The following is a 23,974-nucleotide window of genomic DNA, read 5'->3' as shown; positions in this document are numbered from 1 at the left end:
CAAAGAATTATGTTAAAAAAGAATATTAAATTGGAAATACGATGCAAGTTTAATAGGAAACATGGACAGGTAAGAAAAATTCTAAGCTTTTAAATAGTAAGTATAAAGTTGTACTAGGGAACAGACGGCCGCGGCGGACGAGCGAATTATAACTCAATATTCAGACCGTTCACACAGTAAGTGAAAAAACCACGTAGGTACCCATATGCATATTTCTTTCATGCCCCAAAAGGGTCAGTTGACAGTTTATTGTAGACAATTCACAACGGGAAGTTAATTTTCTAGTGCAATGATAATTTTCACGATCGAAATCCTAAACGATGACGTGATGAAATGTAGACATCAGCTCATACAATATACGTGTTATAATAAATGTTCATTATTTATAGATATAAATATAATGTTCATTATATTTATTTGTTTATTTATTTATTTATGTGTTTCTGATGTACATTTTCGTCGTTTATAAATAAAAAAGTTAGGCAAGTGGATATCTTTCTACTATACAGCTAGGGCCGCATTTAAGTGTGGGGGGGGGGGGCACTGGCACTGGCAATATATTAATATGATCCATAAAGTAAGTACCTAAATATGTAAAAAAAACTTATATTATGATGAATATAAGCGGGGTTCAAGTGGCATACACTCATACACTCAACTGTATCTTTGCGGAGGGGATGGAGGAGGAAGGTTCATGAAATTATTAAACAATTTTTTTTAAAAAGAAGTACACATTATTGTACATATAACAAATATTCTTTTCTTTACTCATAATCTAATAAGTTTGCGAGAATCTCTCCCTTATTTTCCGTGGTTAGGTCCCTAAAGGGGGCGCCAATTTTTTTTTTGCACTTGGGCTTGAAATATCTGAATGCGGCACTGAGTACAGTATGTGTTTAGATGGGTCGCTGGGACGAATATGTTAAATGCTTTAATTTGAGTTCAGTGATATACAATCGTTGTATACGAAAAACGATTCTGGGCGAAGGCAGTCTGCTAGCCTATAAAATTACTTATTAGTTATTAGTAAGAATATTTTATGATATTATTGTTATTAAAATAATTTATTTTACTATTAGATATTAGGTTATCTAAAAAAATTGAATTTGAAAATGTCATAATGTAAAATATAATAATATGCTTAAAAAATTCAAATACTTACCCAAACATAATATTTTTATATTACAACAAAATAACTATTTCGTTCAACTTTTTTCTTTTGTAGGAAAAATTATGGGAAATCTTGTAATTCTTTTTTAAATTTTGTATATAAATAAAACATTTTCTATGAGTTACTAACTCAAAATAATTTGCAAATATTGTCGTGATTTTGACGAGTTTTGGCAAAATTCTAACTTCAGATGCTCATAAGAAACATTGTATAGATTCAAGCGCAACTTTTTTTTGATTTCCATTAAAGACAACTTATGAGAAACCTTGCATTAAATGTTCAAATTTATTAACCGAAAAAAAAATCTAATAATAATCGTCATTTTCTTATGCCTGTAATAGCTCAAAAAGAATTAAAATATTTTAAACATTTTATGGAGTATTAATGATGTTAATATACATATTCGGTGAATATTTCATGTATATACGGTTGTTTTTTTAGAATTACACCAAAAATTCGTTAATTTTGTTTTCTTTTTCCCGGCGCTTTTAAAAACTGCTGGAAATGTTCCCCAATGCACCATCTAAATTCACTTACATCGAACAAGATACTGAAGTTGAAAATCTAAGTACTTTACAAGGTGATGACGGACATAAAAATAAAAATCAGGAGGATCCACTAAAAAATATACTATATTATCATGTGTCACTGATTGTGAGTTCAATAAATCACGCGGACTATTGCAATATAATATTTTTACGAACATACTATAGATAGGTATAAATGTGTAGGTATAAATTGCTAATCCAAGCACATTCCTTTTGGATTCAGGACAAAACCACTCTTATAATATGTAGGTACATGGTATCTGACCTTCTAATTAATGATTTTAACTATTTATTATTATATATTAATGGCATTGTAGTTCCAAAATGAAAACTTTTAGCGACCACCCATGAAAGACGTCGATATCCACGCTTCAGACGCCATGACCACGACTGCTTTACCCGGGCCCATGCCCGTAAACGCCAACGAGTGCGGCGAGGACGAGACGGCCGTAGACCTGACGCTGTTCAAGACCATTGGCCTGCACCGTATGCTAGACCCTGGACCCGCGGGCCGTCGGTTACGGGCCACGTACAAGTGGATCGCTTGTCTGATCGTGACCATACAGCTGATGCAGATGGTAGGGCTGTACGCGTCGGTTAACGACCTGCAGCGGTTCGCGTCCTTGGCCGTGGTGGCGTTCAACGAACTAACGTGCTCGTTCAAGGGGATCTTGATGGTCACAAACGCCGACCGGATGCGTGCCGTGCTGGACGTCACCCAGTACCGGTACACGACGTGCGGTCACCGACAGCCGGCCAACATGCGGCTGACCAGCGCCACGGTGTCCACGCTGCTCCGGACGTTCACCATGATTGGCTACTGTATGCTGGTCGTGTGGATCATCGCACCGTTGTTCACCGGCGTCGGTTACGTACAGGTCGAACACAGTGACGGCACGACCGGTGCTTACCGGAAGACCATCGACAACATGTGGCTGCCCGGCATGTCCGAGACCGTGTACAACTGGCCGCCTGTCTGGGCCACCATCTACGTGACCGAGGTGGTCATGATGACGGTTGACATGGTCATCTGGATTATGTTTGACTGTTACCTGATCACCGTATGCTTCGTACTCAACGCACAGTTCCGGACTTTGGCGGCCGGGTACGAGACGATCGGCAGCCAAAGGTTGATTCTGCAGCGAGGTGTAGAGCTCGAAAAAAGTAGGTACTATACATCAGAACAAAGTAGGGGGGGGGGGGCTTGGGGGGACTTAGTCCCCCCCAAATGTCGGTCAAGTCGCCCCAGTTCAAAATCTAGTTATTAGTAGGTACTAATTTTTATATTCTGTGGTACTAAGCAATGTGGCCTATGAGGAGGGGGCTTGAGTCCCCCCAAAAAATGTAGTCGATTTACGCCTATGGATATTATACTATGCTTATATTGGTATCGAAAACTATCTGTGTTTTGTTGATCACAAACATTTTTATAATAGAAAAAGTATTTTTAGACTAACAAAAAAAAATTTCAAAAACAAACATTGTAATGAAAATTATGATGATAGGATAGATACGCATCAATATACATAAACCTAAATAATAAATAATAATTCGTCGAAATACAAGTTGAAGTTACACAAATTAATTTAAAACTGAAAATAACAGTAACTATTTAAAAAACTGTGAACTTAAATGATAAGATTATAAGTTTAAATATCCCAAGTCGTGTGATTGTGCATGCGATTACTGTACCAATATAAATAATGTCATAATATGGCTTTCTCTAATAATATATTTTATAATCCTTTTTTTTGGTATTGTACTTCGGAATATCTCTAGCTCTCTGCTGTTTTTATTTGTATTTCTTTATAATAGTCTTCTACTTATAATTTCCATTGAAACGTGGGGACGAATTTTTTTTCGACAAAATATTTTGCTAACACTTAACATTAACATTATTTTGTAATTGTTCGGAAAATGTCTATTGAATGAGAATTTTCAAAAAATAAATAAATTTGTATGTATTTGATTAATTAGTAGTTACTTTTGTTTGAACAATATTAATTTTAAACACCCATAAGTTATTGCGGGTTATACTCCTATGGGCTATACCTATGCACTACGGTTAAGTTAAATCATTTAAATTTTTTTAAAGTCTTAGTCTCCTTCAGTCCTTTTAATACTTGTATAATTTGAGCACTAGCATTCCAGATATTTTAGGAGTGCTTATACTTCCCAGTGACATCATTTTTAAAATACCAATAGAAAAACAAATTTTTCTGCTGGGTGTATGGTTCATCAGCGGTGATACTGATCATCGGGTGCACATCGTGTATAACTGTATAAGTCAAAGTGTAAAACGTTTTAATAAAAATAGACTAAATTCTATGAGATCGGTGTATGGGTCTAATAATTTGTGAATTGGTGTTGATGTTGCAGGTATGGGCGGAAAGAGCGATGACGGTGATATAGATTCTTTAGATTATTACGAAGAATTGATCGTTCACATAAAAGATAATCAAAATATAATAGAGTGATTATAAATAAAATTACACACTATAGTAATAATTACTCTCATACATAATAATTATTATGTAAGAGAGACTGCACCAGCATGATGTTGATTCACAAATTGCCCTAGTAATGAATAAATAAGATCAAAACGTGAACAAAAAATTCAGTATAATCTAGTACCTGTGTTATGACTTACTGTTATAACACTATAGTTTTGACTTTTGTTCATATCTGTGAATAAATAAACCTTTGTCTTTGTATTTTAAATTTTGTTAAACGTGTAATATAATTTGTGGTTAAAGGAAACATGATGAGTTTCTTGAAATTGTTCGGCCTGTGGTCATAACCCAAGTTGTCAGCAGTTCGATTTCAATCGTGGGATTAGTATTTCTCATTGAAATTGTGAGTACTTATTGTATTTTTTACGAAACATAATTATATAATAATTGCGAAACTACCTATAACATTTTTTCTGCTTTAGTTGTACTTTATGGGTGAGCCATTTACATTTGGACCAGTTTTAAGATTAATTTTTGGTCTTATCACTATTATTATCCAGTTCTATATTTATTGCTACAGTTTCAATTACATTGAAATCGCGGTAAGAAATAAGAATATACCTATATTACCATAATATATTATATACATTTTACATGTGATGCCTATTTGGCGATAAATGTATATCACATACGATTTTTGTATTTGCATAAAACAATGAACTGTAATTTCACATGATATAATTTTTTTTATAAATATCAATAAAATTTTATTTGTTGGGTAAAAAATCTTGAAAATTTAATACAAGGCTCCTAATATATTGTTACAATGATATTTAAAAAATATTAAAAATCCATAGACACAATTTTTTTATAAGCATTTAAAGTTAGAATTTTGACATTTACCAAATTTAAAATTAAAAAATGTTTTTATAGTTTAAAATGTTCAACTTGTATAGCTCAAGATTGAAAAGTTAAACAAGGTTATTCGCTGTAACTAAAAATATCAAAAATATAAAAACAAAGTTTTTTTTTTATTAGTATTTTATGTTCAAATTCGGAAGAAATTACATATTAAATAACTAAGAATAACGATTTTAGTTATTTTGTGGTAATTTTATTATGTTAATTTAACTTACCAGCTACCGTATTAATAATAAGTAATAACAGTATAATTAATATAATATAAAATATCGACATTGACTAATCGTCTCCGCTCAGAATTGTTTTTCATATAGAATGATATTATATCAAATTTAATAGCATCTACTATACAGTGACTCATTTGTAATCTACTGTACAGCAGAGCGACATCCACTTACCTGTTTTTTTTTTCATATTTGTATAAAACAATGTACTTACTGTAATCACATGAACCACATATTTATCATCATACTAAGTTCATAGTGGTAGAAACACCTATCAAACTATATGTACCTAGACGCATTGTGCACACGCCAAACCAATTTAGCTAACTATTTATAATATATACCAAAAGAGTAACTTTATTCTAAAACAATATAAACTTATGTATTATGGTGGTAGATACCACACATTTAGTTTTATATTAGCTTATAAAAAAAATTCAAAAATTCAATAATTAATAATAATTATCATAATATATTATGTAATTTACATTTATTAGTTAAAACAATGTAACATATTATTATTAAAAACAACTAATTTCTATATTAATTTATTCACCTCATTAAATAAAAATTATAAAATAAAACATCAACAATATAAGCTCATAATGCGTTAAATTATAGCTATAAAATATAGTTTGTTTATTTTTACTATTAGAAATGTACGTTGAATTTCGGACTGTATAGTAGTAACTGGACTGAGATGGATTTAAAATTTAAAAAAACTTTATTTTTGGGCATGAGCATGAACTCCACACACACGAAGGTTATGAAATTGTCACCAAAGTCTATCATCAATTTGGAAATGTTCGCTGCGGTAAGCATTTGATTGATTATAATATAAAATTAAAACCAAATAATATACATTATAATACCTATTACATAATTTATAATTCTTATAATAGTCTAACATTAGGTTATAATGTTAAATAAACGTAATATTGCGAAGTAGACTCACAATACAATAATATGTTGTTGTGGCCAAGTACCAGTACTAGGCAAGCTATTAAGATATCGATTTTCGATATAATATGCAGTTAGAGGAGATTGCCTCCTTCAAAACTAAGCTACACACAATATATACCTAATATACATATTATTAATATGCAGTATTGAGTAGTAATGTAATGAAAATTACAAATTATTGTGACGCAATTAATTTTTCAGTAACGTAGCAGTAATTTCATTACATTTCACTTAATGTAACGCAATTGTAACAAAATTACTTTTTACACGCATATTTCCCACGCTATTCAAATAATAGTTTTGAATATTGTATACGTCATAAACAAGCCGATAGGATGTTCCAGAAAAGTTAAAAATCAATTATATTAATTATTTTCGATTCCGATGATTATATAGTTAACAATATTATTAAACATTCCAGGAATAAATGTTATCAGTTTATTAGCAGGAAGAATAGAGTTCTGTTTCAAAATAAAATTTAATTAAAATTAATCATGATTTAGGTATGACTTATGACTATATAGCCATATAGGTGAGATGATTGTACATTATATGTTATTTTGTACATTTAGGTTTATTATCACTAGGTATCTGATTGTAAAATGTATACGTCATAATAATTGAATCATTTGAATTATATATGGTTCAAGAAAAACGATAACAGTTATCAATGATAACGTTATTTGTAACAACAATTTAAAATCATGTTTGTAACACACTACTTTATTAATTAAAAAGTTAATTGCCTAACACTGTTAGTAGGTATGTATTAAATAAAAAGTTCGATTGACTAAAATAACTTATCTTTGTTTAACATTTTTAGACATTTTTAAAATAATTTAAACATAACACGGATCTCTGTAACATTAATTTTTTAAATTTTAGTGAACTATATATTATTTATTAGGTATATTAAAATTTGCTTCTATTTGTACAATTGTACCTAATTTATTATTTATTTATTTATTTATTTATTTATTTATATAAACGGGTAAGAACCCTTTAAAACAATTTGATAATAGTACAGTGTAAATATAAATTACAATGTAAAACTTACAGTAGATAATAGAAGTAAACTTAATAAGCTATATAAACATTTTATCAAAAATATAAACATGGTAAAAAAAAAAAAAAAATCAGAAATATATAATACAAATAATTAGATAATACAGATAAGACACTGCAATTTGATAAATTTAAAATTAATTTACACGCGCGGAATGTAATGCTAAATAAACATTATGTTTAAATACTTGACGTGACATAAAAAAGAAGTCAATTTTACTAGCGACACTATTAGCCAAAGTAAGTACTCTGGGAAAGAATGATGTGGAACAATAGTTGGTGGTGTGAGATGGAACGACGAATATATTATGTGACCTGGTCCCGTGATTTCCAAATTTAAAACTAACCATGGAAAGAAGTTCGGAGGAATCAATGTTACCAGCTATATATACTCAATCTTTCTTTTTTTTTACTTAATCCATCACGTACACATTTTTGTTATATTATATGGGTCGCAACATTTTTTGAATTAGGTACTGTATAATAATTAAAAACAATATTTTGTGTAGTGTGAAAATACCAAATATAACATTATGTTGGTAGTTTTGTTGGTAGTAATTGTTGACTACAAATTTTAAGAATGTAAGAATGTGTTTGTATTATAATCAAAAGTTTTATGTTTGTTTATAGGTGATGAAAATGTCGTACAGTGTGGTGTCCGTAATACTAAATTCAATAAAAAAATGAATATTATTCAAACAATATTGGTAAAAAAGTTACTTCGTATTATAGTTCTTAGGTGACTTATTATAAAAATTAAACACACAATCGACATAGTACTTATTTTTACAATGTTGTGTGGTCAACTGTAGTGGGAGTAAACGTAAAATTCTGTAGAGAGATTGATTTTGACCGTAAGATGGGTAAGAATGGAAAATAAAGAATTGTTTCTAGTGATGTGTAAAGAATAGTGGATAGAGTCCGAGACAAATATTGCGGCATCGAGATTCGAAGGTACTATTAAGAATGGAATAGGGAAGAAATAAATGGATGGTGTAGGTATAATTACATGACGGTACGGGAAGCTAGTGAAGGAATATTTATAATTTAGTCGATGAGTCGATGCAAAAGATAGAAAGCGAGTTTGAACTCGATCATAATGTAGTTGGTCACAAAATAAGACGTAAGGATGTCAGACGTAATTCCATACTCTAGCTGGTCCAGCAGAATCGGCCGTACTAGAGAGAAGTAGGAGCGTGAAGACAGATTATTATAGTTATTTGTTTTAGTATCAATAATTGTTAAATGTAATATAAATGATGTGACTTACCTAATCGAGTAAATTTATTCCATAATACCATATTATATTCTCATACTATATTTTATTACATACTTTTGATGTATAGGTACCGACTATTATTTGTCAGCGTAATTCAGGTAGGTACCTAGGTTTTTAAACTGTCGTGAAAATAATTATGATGGGGAACAATTGAGCCGCAAGTGTTGAACCTTAACTATGGATTTTCAATAAGCGGGCGTATTAAATAACTGAATAATAAAAGATGTCATCCTACACGCGATGTGCATGTCTATTATTATTATTAGTACATCATTATCTAGGTAGGTAATTGGTTTGCATGATATGTCAAAGAAGTGTAAAAAGGAATATTAAATTTGAAAAAACGGTGAAACATTAATATTATATTATTATAACATGCGTATTGACCTGTGGTTGTAAAAGTGTCGTATGATACACCATGTCGCTTAACCCCCTATTCAGTTTACCAATGAAATTATATAGAATTATAATTATCAAAGTGAATACATTAATAATATTATTTTTCAAATACCTTTGTTTCGTGTATCGCATTATAATGCTGACGTACTAATAATGAATAATCAGAAAGTCTATAAGGAACCGATGAGGTGGTGTAGCGCAATAATTGGTTTACTGCAGATAGGTACACTGCTGTAGCCTGTAATATTATAGGTAATGGTATGCATATATATCGTGTACAATGTACATAAGAACTATTATACTTCATAACACTATATTATTTGTTACTCTCTAGTTAAAGGATAATATAATAATATATAATGATATTATAGGTGTCAGGCTTTGAAAGATGTAATAGGTGCCCCAGGTGTCCATTAAAATCCAACACATCCTCCTTCCCCTGAACAACGCTGTCTAGTATGCGATCTACTTTTAAATCGATGGTCTACTAAAACAACATTAGTGCACAAACATATTGTATAAAAATTATATTCATAAATGAATAAAAAATGTAACATAAGTACGTCATAATTCATAATAATATTGAGTTTCAGAATTTCAAAACGTACCTACCCTTTTCATTTTACACTTTTTATCATAGGAATCGCGATTTATTATTTTATTTATTATTTATTATTTAAAATTACTAGTAAATTGAAGAAACATTCTAAAATAATCTAATATACACTGATGTAGATTATGACGTGAGCCATTAGCCATTGCTATAATATTTTAATTTTGATGGCTTAATTCATAATTTAAATATTACAGAATTTCATCAAAACATTAATTTCCTATAAATAGCACGTTTTGATATATGATTAAAGAATTTATAGGTCATTTTGCATTCTATACTTCTATGTTCTGTAAAAAAAAAAATGATTTTAATAGTTTGACCTGACAACCTTATAAATACCTTATTAACAAGTAATGCATAGATATCACACATACGATTATTATTATGTTGTCATAAATCCGGAAATATTCGCAAGGGTAAAACGTATTTTATATGTTTAAGTTATTATAGTTTTAGACAGTAATATTAATGTATTTATATTTATTTTCCATCAGAGTCTTTTATATTGTGAATGTGGCTAGGTTCACAAAATGGTACTTGAGAGGTTCCTCGTTCACTGACACGTATGTTGTGAAACAGTGCAAATCGCTAAAATATATTTTATAAATAAGGTACCTAAATGCTTCTGGATCAAAATAATTCCGCTCGAATATATTTGGGAAGTAAATTAAACATTATGATACTGTTCTGGTGTACAAAAATAATATAATGTGGTCAAATAAATATATCAGAATTCATAGTATAAATTTAAGTGCTTATTTGTTAAATTAATAGTAACAATAATAAACCTAATAACAATGGAAAGCTCAACAAATTATTTTGTGGATATTATGATGGATTATAAAAATTTAATTTTTCGAGCGTTTCAATTTCAATGCATTAAAAATGTAATAGCGTAAATTGTAGTGGTGCATACATTGTTTAAATTAGACAAATTAAAAATTAATTTGAGGAAACAATATGTACTATACTATACGGCACCCATCTTATTTTTCACAATTATTGCTTATCAAAACAAATTGCTTGTTTTTGGTTAACAAATTATTATAGTTGAATATTTAATAAAATTATAATATTCAATATATTTTGGTAATACAAAAACAAATTAGCTGACGTATCAATTTAAAATTTACCTCAATTTGAAACTCATAACTACTTCAGGTTAGGCACGGATATTACTTTTTGTGTATATAGTTGATTACATTTTTTATTTTTGGTTACTTCTTTAATTAAAAATTATTACTGTAAATAAAACAACCAAAATGTTCATGTTCAGCATTTTAAAACGCAAACCACATAAAATTAAAAATTAAAATTCTCGAGTTTGGTGTTGTGGCGTCTCTTTACCACCCATTTGTCTAAAATTTCACATATTTTGGTCAGCAAAGCAATACAAATTTGAAGTTGAAACTAGTTGATGAGTGGAGTGGAGTGGTACGAGGTTACCCCGCGAAACTACTCCGCTCACGTAAACTTTATATACTTGTAACCCATAAACTACTCACCCAAATTCGATTTTTATGTTTCAAAATACTTAAATATTATGTTTTGGAATATGAACTTAAAACTCTATGACGTTATCATTCAAAAAAGAAAAAAACTTAAAAAATTATAAGGATGAAAAATATTTGAAAATATAATTTTTTAATAAAAACGTTGTTTTGTAAATGACTTGAAACAATGTAAAACAATATTTTCAAAAATGTTTACTCTTCTTGAAATAATTAGTGTTTAATGATGAAAGAATCACCTTGTATATTATGTATATATAGTTATGCCTTATGTGTTACATATTCACGCAATAAAAGATAATAATTTGCTCATAGTAACCGGTACCCAGTAGTTAGTGTTTTGCTTGGTGTTTTAATCGGTGCTTGATTGGTGTCTTGATCGGCGTATCCGATATATGCATCTAACCATATTCATTTTAAACATATATTATTTTAATGTACAATCATAAAATACATTATATATACTCGTTTTGGATCGAAACAGTATCTTGTTGGAACCGATTTTCGTTGTAATATTTTCTACTGTAGCTTTATAGGAGTAAAAACACCAACTGAACAGCTTATAATATTACTAACATTTGAGGTACTTATAATATCTCACTATAATGGGCTAAGCGAACGCCGTGGGCCGCTGATGGCCAAAAGTACCAGACAACTGCATTTTCACTCGGCAAGTCATCGGTCGTGTTTCGTCATCGTTGTAACGTATAAAATTCCCTTTGCCGCCTCCCCGTCCTTTGTAAAGCACGATTTATACGGGTCGCAAGACGCCTTTCTATTCCCCTTTCTTAAGTCTGTCGCAAGTCTTACGCTTTGGCAAAGAAGAGAAAATATTATTCAATTAAAAAAAAAGGATACATTACAAGTACACTCCCGGTATTGTGGTGTGTTGTCTCCAGTAGGCCTAGATCTAATATCACAATTATACTTGTCATTCACTATTATTCTTATTTCTCGCCAAATGCAAAAATATCATCATGTCTTGCTACAGGTTCCCTATTATTCTTTTTCAAAATTCTCCGTATTTGCCATGTGCCACAGAAAACTCATCTTATATTCACCTGTGTGATGCTAAAACTTATTATTTCTTTAAACTGTAAGTGTATTATTCACTTGCGTGATTGAAAACATTATTATACTATCTACAATTGCCATTTCAATCATTATTATTAATTATTATAACTATTATTTACCTCATGTAAAATATAAACCACATGATTACCCTAACTCTCTCTTTCTTTGTTAACATTTTATTTTATTTAACTCTTCAGCATTCATTTGCTGATGTGTGTACTGTGTACTCAAAGCCTATACGAGCTCCACCGAAGTCAATCTTAGGATTGTCACGCGGTGCGGCTCGTTGGTCACAACTTGAGTGTTCCTCTTTAGGTTGTGGGTAGTTTTTGCAGTCTTCAAAAACTCCAAACTCTTAGATATTTTTACTATTAATTAGTAAAAAAAATACAAATTTGTATATCAATATTTTAGTGTGAATAATTCATTTGAACTACAGAGTTCATTTGTTCGGATCTTTTTGGTCATAATATCACAATTTGAATAGATAACTGATAGTAATGTGCCGTAAAGAAAATAAGTTTGAGAACCCCTCAATTTTCTTTTATGGATTCTTGGTCACTTACAATTATACATGGTAATGAAAAAGCAAATAAGTTGGTACATCAAAAGGGATCGCTTAAACAATAAATTAATACAGACAAAATAAATACACAGACATGCACCGAGATAAAAATCAAATAAATAATATCTGTGACCTGCTCAATATAACGGAAAAAAAGACACCAAAACTATTAATTAAAACAATGTTCCACAAGGGGCCGATAAAATGTCATAGAAAATATGATACATTATTAAATATGGTTCGCTATACAAAGCTAACATCATGACCAGTCCTGTAAAGAATACTTTTAAAAAGTACTTGAGTAAATACTCAAATTCATTTTTTTTTAAGTATTTAAGACACTATTCAAATAATTTAATTGTAAAGTATTTCAAATACTACTCAAATACTTTGAAAAAGTATTTGGAATACTTTTCAAATACTTTTGGTTTTTAAAGTGGGTTTCTAATTATCGTAATATAAACACATAGGTAGTAGGTAATCTAATAGTTATCTAATAGTTTTAAAGGGAATATTGTTATTCAAAATTCAATAACTTTTTTTAGAAATCTGGTTTTCACAACCTTTGGGTTTCGGCTAACACAGAAATACAGAATATTAAATAAAACTTTGACAATAATATTTTTCCAACCAATTATTTCGAATAAAAATAAAATGTTCAAAATAAAAGACCAAAGTATTCAATACCAAAAAGTATTTAATATAAAAAAAAGTATTTAAAATACCATTCAAGATACTTCATGCTGAAAGTATTTAAAAAGTTCTTCAATACTTAAAAAAGTATTTGAATACTTTTACTCAAATACTTTTACTTAAATACTTTACAGGACTGCACATGACTTCATGACGACCAAGGGAGAATCTCTTACATGTTCATCCTGTGGAAACACATATAACGCACAATAACATATATTATATGTTATGTTAACTGAAGATCATCAATATAAGTGCAAAGAAAATAAAACAATATATATTCAACCAACTATACAGAGTGTCCCGCGAGGATTTACCTATTGCGGGTTTACCCATTTTTTTTTTTTTTTTATTGACTCACAAAGATAAGGACTAGGTACAAATATTTTATTTTATTTTAAAGTTTAAAAAAATTGTTTTTTCATTTTTTTTATTTTTGACAACATTTAAGTTAACCATTTTATAGTCGACCTTTTGTTATTATTATTAAATTATAATTAAAGCTTAATTAGTGTGATTTGAAAACATTTGATACCCTATATATTATGCATTTAATATACATTATATAGAAAGGCGGTCTAAATGAGAATTTGAAGCGGATCAAAAGTTTGTTCATGAAATATACGTCCGCAATAATGTTTTCGAACGTGTACAAATGACGCGTATAATATAATATACCTATATACATATGACGTGAGACCAACTGTTATGTAATGATATAATAATAATAGTAATAATAATATTACATTCTAAATCGCAACGAGTGCGGACTACGGTAGGGCTGCGGTGGAATCATTCGGCAGTTGAAAAGTTCTCTGAATTATATACTAATATGATTAAAGAAATGAAATATAGCCGGACACGGGGATTTATGGTCGTCGAGAGTTCGGTTTCGGCGAAAGCGTTTTGTCGCGAACAAACTCCTTGACGGTAAACTCCGTTTTTGTTCGCTTATAACATTATATTATGTACGCGTACAACGACTGCAACTCGAACGGTTATATCGTTCGGTGTTATAATTGTTGGACGACTTGGACATTTTCAAACATAAAATTGATTAACTTCGGGACTGCGCACAGCTGAATATTGAAAATAATTTGTCGTTGATTTTTCTCTCAGTTTTATTTTGTTCCAAACCATTTTTGACAATTTGATTCTAAAATAATCTAAATTAAACACAGGCATTAGTTATATAATAATATATATTATGGAATTAGATTTATTCTATGTACAGAAAATAATATAATATGTGATAATTTTAGATGAACTCTTCGCATAATAATATTTATTATACTATGTTCTTGCTGCATTTAGTTTTGTATAGTTTCAACTATTTGAAGTAGGTACTTATGATATTTTGCTTTATGTTATTCATTAATACTCCATGTAGATTGTAGGCACTTCTGTAAAAAAAATCAAATTTATACTCTGTCCAGCGAGAGTTGAGGAGTGCGTGCAGAAACTAAAACGCATTGCATCAGCCATGAATCACTTTTAACTCTCATAAAGTCATAACTAACCCTCCTCCATGAATGTCTCCCACAGTCGTATGAGCCAACCACTTCTAAACTGTCGCTGGACAAAGTATATAAAATATTTAATATTTAATTTATACTAAAGTAGATTCGTAGTGGTTTTAAGCCAAATTTTTAATCCGGTAACACGTCTCGTTACGATACGTTCATGACTTTTGAAAGAAAAAAAATCGTAACAAAAGTATCAAACATACAAAATAAAATTTTTCTTTTTTCAAAACTTGATGTTTTTCTAAAAAATGATTTTATAATTTTATAAAGATAAAAATCAAAAATAAGATGTGGAAATGGCAAACGCATTTACTTATCTGCTTGTCAAACTACATTTGTCCAAATTTGGAAAATTTTTAAATTTTAGTTACAAACAAAAAACTTAATGGTAGTTTATTTTTTTCTTTGTTGATTTCTATCTTAGCGATAACTTTGACACTGGTGGCATCATGGTAACACGTCACTGGGGTTCACTTGTAATTGTAGCGGATAACAATGAATGATAAAACTAAATTCGAACATCAATGTACAATTTTATAGTTAAATGGAAAAAAGGTGGGCAAGTGGATGTCGCTCTGCTGTATAGTAGGTTACAAGTGGGTCACTGTATAATGGATAATATTAAATTTGAATTCAATGATAGAATATCATTGTATAAGAAAAACGATTCTGAGCGGAGACTGAATCTAGGTATAAGATATATTATACTTATATCTATGGTATTAAAAAAAAAAATTAACCTATAATAGGTACCTATAATAAATTCCAAATTAATCATATCAAAATATCCATTAGGTACTTATAACGCGTTATACATCAGCAACAAACCGTGATACTATCATAGATATATAATAGTATACTTTAGAAGTTTCAAGTACTCACGAATAATATTATGCAATCACAACAAAATAACTAAAATAGTTATTCTAGGTTTTTTTATTTGTAATTTCGTCCAAATTCGAACTTAAAATGAGTATAAAAATAAACTGTGCTTATGTATTTTTTAGATTCTTTGGTAACAGAATTAACTACTTACGTGGAATCTTGTTTTACATTTTCAATCCTTAGATATAAAAGTTGAACATTTTAAAAATTTTTATCTACAAAATAATTATTCAATTTTAAATTTCATAAATTTTGTCAACATTTGAACTTCAAATGCTTATAAAAAAAAATTGTGCATATGTATTTTTAATAATTTTCAATTGCTATTGTAACAATATATCAGGAGCCTTGCATTAAATTTTTACACTTTTTGACCCTACAGATAAAACTTTATTGATATTTATAGAAAAAAAAACTAAAAAAATTGAAAAGTGAGAATGTCCGTAAACAGCTCAAAAAGAGTCAACTTATTTTCAAAATTGTATCGTGTATATAAAATGCTAATATAAAAATTCAGTGACATTTTCAATTATCCACACTCCACAGTCATACGATTTTTAATTACAATAAAATAAGAAAATCGTCACATGAGACATCAAGCGAATATCAAATGTTGTAAAAATATGAATTTCAAACGCTTATAAAAATTTAATTTGACTTTCTTGCAGACATTTTTTTTTTTATAAAGGTAGACAATATTATGAGGAATCTTGTATTACATTTTCAAATCTTAGATTTAAAAAGAAAAGTTTTTACGAATTCTTAACACAAAATAATTTGTTATTATTCGTGATTTTTACATATTTTGTTAATTTTTGAACTTTAAATGCTAATAAAAAAAATTGTGACTAGGGATTTTTAATATTTTTCAAATCTCATTGTAACAATATGGTAGAAGCCTTGTATTACATTTTCAAGTATTTTTACTCAACAAATAAAGTTTTATTGACATTCATAGAAAAAAAAACTAAAAAAATTGGAAACTAAAAATGTTCCTAAATAGTTTAAAACAAATCAAAATATTTTGAAAATTTTATCATGTATAGAAATTGAAAATATAAACAACCAGCGAAAATTTCATGTATCTACGGTTATTTGTTTTAAAGTTACAACAAAAACCAAAATCAATTTTCCCGAAAACAGATTTTCTGTAAAAATTCCCGTTTTTCCTTAATTTTTCTTTTGTTTTTCACGGCGCTTTTGAAAACTATTGGAAATTTCAAATTTTGACCTCCTGAATGCACCAACTAGATTCACTTTCCCATCAAACAAGATACTGTTGAAGAAAATCGAAGCAGTTTTACTGTCCCAAACCGTGATTACAGACACAAAAATAGAAAAAAAAATAAAAAAACACACATCATGGTAAATTCAATAACATTCAATAACATTCATCGTTCCACTCAGAATTTAAAACTGTATTAGTGTATCATATACCTATTATATTGTATATAATATATTGGTATAATTTATAGTGTTTTCTAATGGTGAATATTTAATATTATAAAACAACTAGCTGATCCCTTGCACTTCGTTGCCCGTTAAATGTATCAACTCTATATGACTCAAACTTTGTTCAATTCGTTATTCGGTGTATGGTGTTCAATATGTACTATCCGTTGCCTGGAATAAAAATTCTGATTCACAGCAGTACATTATCAAGTAGGCAATCTACCTGTGGTGGATCGCGGACCCCGTGCTGTTTAACAAATTTAACCCTTTGTAAGTTATCTTCTTCCCAGAACTAATCAACCCACAAACATTATTTTTGTACGCTGTGTTTTGATATTATATGTATTGCAATAACGTAAATATTGAGCGTATTATACCTACTCACATATAAGTTACGTAGGTACATAAAACAATGCCACGTTTTCGTGGACGAGGAGGAAATATTTGATGCTTCTAACTCAGTACCAAGGACTGTATGAACAGTATAAGCTTCATCTAAATATTTTCTACCTACCAAAATAATATATTTTGAAAAAATAAGAAAATATTAAAATTTGTATTTAACTTCAAAAGTGGTTCTTTATCAACAGTACACTCAAAAAATGCATGGGAAATAATTGGTAACCGAAAGTATTCCATTAAGTCTGGTAAATGTTTATTCCGATTTTCCTCTATGATACTTGATCTTTTTCATTGGAGGCTTATACACCTATTATTTATTAATAATTAGAACATTATTTATAGTTTCGGTCAAGCCGTTTCGGAGGAGTTCAATAACAAACACTGTGGCAGGACATTTTTATATATTAGTTAAACATATTAACTTGATATGTTGTCGCACAATGTCCGCGATTCGGCGTAGTCGGATTGCCTACCAGGGTGGCTGAATTGCACTTACTGCTGTGAGTTACATTCAAAAGGATTTGAACAATCACAATTTTTTAAAGGGTTGTCATTTTTTAAGGGCGACAAAGTGCACAGGATCAGCTAGTATGTATATATAATATATAGATAAAAATATAGATACATTATCATCATTTGCATTGATGATAAAAATTAGTGATATTTCAACAAAAACCCTTCGTAAACTACGTGTATAAATGGCTAAGTAAAGACAAATATAAGATATTTTAATATTTAAGCACTATAAAGATGTGATATCACGAATGCTAAGTATATTGAATTTAAGTAAACTTCTTTTGTTTCAATAATTTATTTACTTGGTGAGGAATTATTTATTAAAAGAAACAAAGTGTGATGAACAAAATAATTCAAATTAATGGTGAAAGCATATTATTATATAACTAATTATTATTAGTATTTATATACTATTCTAAATAATTCCTCACCAAGCATTTATTCATGATATCCATAGGCGCAAATAGGGGGGGCTATAGGGGCTAAGCCCTCCCAAAAATGTCCATAGCCCCCCCAAACATTTCCTACATTTTGTCTTAAGCTTATTCAATATTATCAAAATAAGGCTTTAGCCCCCCCCCCCCAAATCCCAAACGCTATTTGCGTCTATGATGATATCACATCTTTATAGTGCTTAAAACCCTTATATTTTTTTTACTTAGACATTTTTACACGTACTTTACGAAAGGTTTTTGTTGAGATATAATAGTATAGATATAGATAAATACTAACATATTAGTACAGATAAGTATAGATCATAATTTAACGACGGCGTGGCGTGTTCTCATTCATTGATTCTTAACGTCGACGTGTGGACAATTATAATTATATTACTTGAAAAACTTTGACTCGTGTAGTGAATTGAGAATAATAGGTAACTGTATAAAATGTATATTATAATATTGTTCAACATTATATAATATTATATCTAACGAGTTTCCAATTAACCCGATTGTCGGGACATTAAAAATCTGTCAATGACCGCTTTAGGATAATAAATCTGTTACGAACAAAAATCCACTCGTATTATAGGTATAGGTTTAACACATTATTGCTATTATTAATATCGCTACAGAATAATATTTCAATTTCAGTAATATACTATATTAGGTTTACCTAATATTTTAGCTGTATATAACCCGACTTGAGCCGGGAAAAATGAACAATCATAAAAATATACGGTGCAATCAGCGTTTCTCGGATTTAGTGTAGTAAAAATGTACCACGGATGATTAGCACCGGAAAGTTATCCCTTAAAATGCTGTAAGTATAGTAATTTCTACCCATATAATATAATAATATTATGCTCACGAAGTGATTTTAAATTAGGTACAGTTATAATCTTTTCCAAGAATATCCTCGAAAACGAAGAATATTCGGTAATTTTCATTTTTTTTCCTCAAAATGTAATGTTAGAGGCCAAAAAAGGACAAAAGGTTAAACACACAACACTGTATTTAGGTATTGGCCTTAATAACCATAAATATATTTTAATTGCAATGATTCTTGAACTCACAACTCATTGAGTTCTAAGCTTCTAAGTTCTAAATTGTTGTTATTCCTTACCACCATCCAATAATCGTAAATCATAATATTAATTGAGGATACTGCCCATAAGTCTTAGTATTATACAAATACAAAATGTATTAAAAAAACACACAAACTATGAAATGTAGTATATAGGTAATTTAAATTAAAAACAAGAACATATAGGATGATATTTTTAAAAAAATTCTGAGAATATTCTCTATTGGCCCTAGGTTTTTTTTTTTTTAGAATATTCTTCTCTCACATGGAGGTTGTATGACCGTTACGAAAATAAAATAGTCTAAACTCTCTCGTCATTGTATAACACCGAGTTCGTATAAAATTCTGCATAACCATTTATCAATTATATAAATATAATGGGTTTTCTGCGATCGTTCTTGGCCGCCGCCGACGACGTGACGAATGGATTTTTGTTGGATGCCCGCGACTGTGTTATAGATAATAATATAATATGATATAATTATGTACATTCGAATGTTTATTGACACTTAAAAGCTTATTGTAAGCTCCTTGGAGCGATGACTGTTTATTTGGCTTGACAGTGTTATGACTTATGGTGGCATTAAACTACACCGGTCTTCATTATTCGGTAACGTATTTCGGTCGTCCCGTGAGTACTTTCACTTCCGAGCGCGTGCCAGGAGCGATTTATAACAGTCAACCACATCAGTCATCGGACAAAAGAGTAAGGGAGACAAATCTTTTTTATATACCTACATCAAAATGGGTAGCACGTTTAAAACCATCGAATATTTGATAGCGTTTGAATTTATTATTACGTACAAATCACAAAAACTCGAATATATTATAAAATATTATATTTTAACCCATAAAATGTTGAATATTCATACGCATAGGCAATTTTTACAATTAAAAAAAATAATAAATCGTTTCTCATACACTGTAATTGAAAAAGAATATATTTGAATGAAATTACACAAATATTTTTTATGATCGTCCCAATGCAAATTTTCATCAAATTTGATATTCATTCGTCAAGTAAAGATTTCTTGTCAAAAGATTTTCTTATTTTGTTATATAGCATTTAATATTTATGGTATAGTTTTAAAAAAGTATGACTCTTTTTGATCTATATTATTTAGACACATACAATTTTTTTTTAAACGTTTGTTAATTGTTTTAATATAAGTGTCGGTAAAAATATTTTCATTTGGTCAAAAATCTTGAAAAATTTAATAGGTACAAAATATGTACAATGTTGCTATACAAGCACAATATATAAATTAATGCTGGAATTCATAACACAAAAAGTTGAGCGTAAATCCAAATTTTTTTTATAAGCGTTTGAAGTTCAAATTTTGACAAATTTTGTCAAAATCACGAAAAATCGATAATTGACTAACAATATGTATAACATTTTAAAATTGTACAATTCATGCATGACAATTTAATTTTGAAACCCAAAAATCTAATACATTTATAAACTTTTATTATACATACCTCGAGACTTTTGCACACTTTACAACACAATGGCAATCCAAGAAGTGTCCTCACACATTTTTACATACAGCTGTTTTCGTTCGTTACCTTTGCCACATATGTAGCTCGGTCATTGGTTTGAAATGAGTCTTAACTTCTGAATCTAAGACGAAGTGGAATATAATAATTAGCCACAAGCCACAGTCATGGGCCATGTGAATTTGACCTTCATCTCGGCGTCGGCGGGAACTGTAAGTCTGACATCTAAGCGTCAACATGTATCAGGTTCTATATTGCCTCATAGGACAACGGTTTTGACGGATTACCGACCGCCAAATAATTCACTGATTTTCGATAACATTCAAACACAAGCACACAGTGTTCTTTTCAAAAAAGAAAAGAAGTAATTTATGTTTATATAATCCTTTTGTAATTATATATTACTAGATGATAGATGGTAATAGTGATTTATAATTTATTATTATTTGGAAAAATGGTCTTATTATAAATAAATCATGTAGCCATTGATCGTTGACTAATCGTATACATGAGGCATTGGCCATTGAGGTATAAGTACAGACAGTACCGTCGACTCTTGATAATTTGAAATTGACGGGACTGTTGAAAAACTTCGAATTACCGAGTTCGAAATAACGAGAGGGCAAAAAAATTCGAATTATAGAGAGTTAAGAAAAAATTTTTGTTTTTTATTATTGTACATATTAATTATTTCACTAAATTACGTGATACAACATACATATTAGAGTTGTTTATATTTGACTTAAAGGAATGTCAAATGTCTTAGCCACTTCGGTTTTTTTGTCACCTCTTTCAACCGCTTCAATCAATTGTTTTTTTTCCGAAATCGTCAAGGATTTTTTAGAATTATACGCACTCATCACAAGAACTTTACTTTACAACCGACCAAACGAAACTAAAATAAAACTACATTCGGCTGACGGCTATCGACGACTCGACGAGTTAAATTACGATTACTTAGAGAACATTAAGAAATAAGATGATAAGGTTCTTACGATAATATTCTATAGTTATCGACAATAATAACCTAAATTTCTATACGATCGTATAGTAAATTATTAATAAAAAGATTATAAGAATACAGATAAAATACATTTGGTGAATATACTTCGAATTTCCGAGCATTGAACGAATGATACTTCGAATTGTCAAGTCGTTGGCCAGTTTTGCCAAAATTTAATTTCGAATTACTGAGTGTACTTAAATGCATTGTTTTTGTTCGAATTACCGCGTAATTTTCAAGGAACCGAGTATTTACTTCGAATTACCGAAGGTTTCGAATTATCGAAGGTTTGAATTATCGAGAGTCGACTGTATAGAAATTAAGTTTCAAAACTAATATTAAGTACGCGTATTCAACATAATTTAAATGTATAGATCATTACTATAAAAATAAGTTTATTATTAATTTGGTGCTTGGAATCTTATTTTGGGGCTTTTGTTTAATCGAGGAGCCACCAAGCTACTAAAATTCTCCAACAATAATTTTACTACAAATTTAACAATGTTTTCTGCTTGTATTATAATAAAACGTTTAACGTTCATTTTTAGGTGATGAACATTTCGTACAGTATAGTATCAGTAATACTAAATTCAATTGAAAAATGAACAAAAAATAAATTTTATCCAAACAACATTAGTATAATAGTAACTTTGAATTGTAGTTTGTAGGTGACCTATTATAATAATTTAAGCACATATTAAACAATTTAGAAATTGAGTTAATACATGATTTAACAATATATAATATATAGATAAGTTCTGAGGTTGGAGATTAAGTTGGGTTGTGCCAATTAAGCCAATGTAACATTCTGTAGAGAAATTGATTTTGACCGTAAGATGGGTAAGAATGAAAAATAAAGAATTATTTCTTCTGAAGTGTAAAGGAAAATGGATAGAGTCAGAGACAAATAAAATAGACGCATTGAAGATACTATTAAGATGGGATGATATATACATCAATGGTACCTACATCTACGTAGTTACATTCTAAAATAGACTAATATACAATGGTTTAGATTATGATGTAAACTATTGTTATAATATTGTAATTTTAATTCATAATTTAAATATTACAAAATTGCAACATAATATTAATTTCCTATGAATAGCATGTTTTGATATGATTAGAGGGTATACCTAGTTCATATTGCTTTCTATACTTCTATAATCTGTAAAAAAAATGATTTTAATAGTTTAACCTGACAACCCCACATAAACTACTATACACATTTGAATTAATATTTGAAAACATTCTTTTTAAGCAGCTTAAAAATTTTAGAATATGAGCTTATTATAGTATATACTGCACGCTTGGGATATTTTCATTGTATTCAATCAACGATCAAAATATTTTAACCAAATAATGTTTTACTGCAGTAAGTTTAACACGGCAATTCTCACAATTATAGGTGATATAGGGACTACTTATAATTTTAAAACACGACTTCTAAAGTATAGCAAGATCTTATCGACGTTGATTTTTCTCTCATAAACCAGGGAATACATGGGCATATTTTTAATTTATCGAAAAATGTAAATTAATGTGTATTGTGAATGGATCACGATTCATGAGCCATATAATATTATTATCATAAATCTGGAAATGGTCGAAACTTCGAAAGGTAAGACGTATTTTATAAGTTTCTGTTATTATAGGTTTAGATAGTACTATTAGTATTAGT

Source organism: Acyrthosiphon pisum, chromosome A1, assembly GCF_005508785.2.
Source record: "Acyrthosiphon pisum isolate AL4f chromosome A1, pea_aphid_22Mar2018_4r6ur, whole genome shotgun sequence".
In the NCBI taxonomy this organism is placed as follows: Eukaryota; Metazoa; Arthropoda; class Insecta; order Hemiptera; family Aphididae; genus Acyrthosiphon; species Acyrthosiphon pisum.
This window is presented reverse-complemented; position numbering follows the sequence as displayed.